The sequence below is a fragment of the Hippocampus comes genome, unplaced genomic scaffold (assembly GCF_001891065.2).
Source record: "Hippocampus comes isolate QL1 unplaced genomic scaffold, H_comes_QL1_v1.1 scaffold199, whole genome shotgun sequence".
NCBI lineage: Eukaryota > Metazoa > Chordata > Actinopteri > Syngnathiformes > Syngnathidae > Hippocampus > Hippocampus comes.
In genome coordinates this window covers 340,904-341,754 of record NW_017805372.1, presented here as the reverse complement: position 1 = coordinate 341,754, position 851 = coordinate 340,904, and the positions used below count along the sequence as shown (strand labels likewise).

The following is an 851-nucleotide window of genomic DNA, read 5'->3' as shown; positions in this document are numbered from 1 at the left end:
GGAGATTGCCAGCTCTGAGTGGCCGGCAGATGAAGCGGCAGGCTCACTAATGAATAGAACGCTGATTGCAGGATCCCCGAGATGCAAATTACGGTTCCTGCCACCCCTGACGACCGGCAATTACCGGGCCTTCGCAGCCATCGCCGCCGAAGAGGAGGAGGAGGAGGATGAGGAGGAAGACGCCTCGTGCATATTCATCACAGGGCGGCCATATTGATCGACAACTTCAGGCAAGAAATGATTCAATGTAAAAAAACAAAATTCTCCAAAATTCTTACATTTGTTTCTTTATTTTATTTTTATTTATTTTTACCTGGGGAAAAGGTTTGATTATGACAGAAAGAGGTCATGTCAGATTATATTTATAATTTTTCCTCATTGGAATATCTTGATTTTAAATGACCAAATTGTTGTTTTGTATGAATTTCAAGAGATTTAAATTGATTTTTTTCATAGAAAAAGTTATTCACTACTTAAAAAAAAAGTGTAAAAAAAACTTTGGATGTAATTTATTCATTCAAAACGTTTGCTTTAATCAGCAACAATTATTTTAAATTGGATCAGCACCTCGATCATTTTTTAAGTCAATAAAATTTTACATGTACAACAAAAATTCATCACACTGACAGTTGTTTCTAATATTTTGACTCTCGTGTACAGTAGCTTTATAAGCTGCCTAAAATTTCGACAAACTATTGCCAGATAACTACCCGCCCGACAGTATCCATCGAAACAGAACATCATTTCATTTTTATTTTATATTCGTATTATTAGACCCACGTGTGCACACGCACACGCCGAGGAGAAACCGCAGCACACGTCACCACGATATGAAAAGGCCCGGTTTAGAC

At 37.7% G+C, this 851-nt stretch overlaps 1 long non-coding RNA gene across 1 annotated transcript in view; it reads left to right on the top strand.

The window, feature by feature from the left end:
* The window catches only part of LOC109517097 (uncharacterized), a 14,816-nt gene extending 14,586 nt beyond the window's left edge, over positions 1–230 (top strand). The window contains exon 8 of the long non-coding RNA XR_002168478.1: positions 72–230. This is a non-coding gene — a long non-coding RNA (uncharacterized LOC109517097). The remainder of the gene's footprint in view (positions 1–71) is intronic.
* The last annotated feature ends 621 nt before the right edge of the window (positions 231–851 follow it).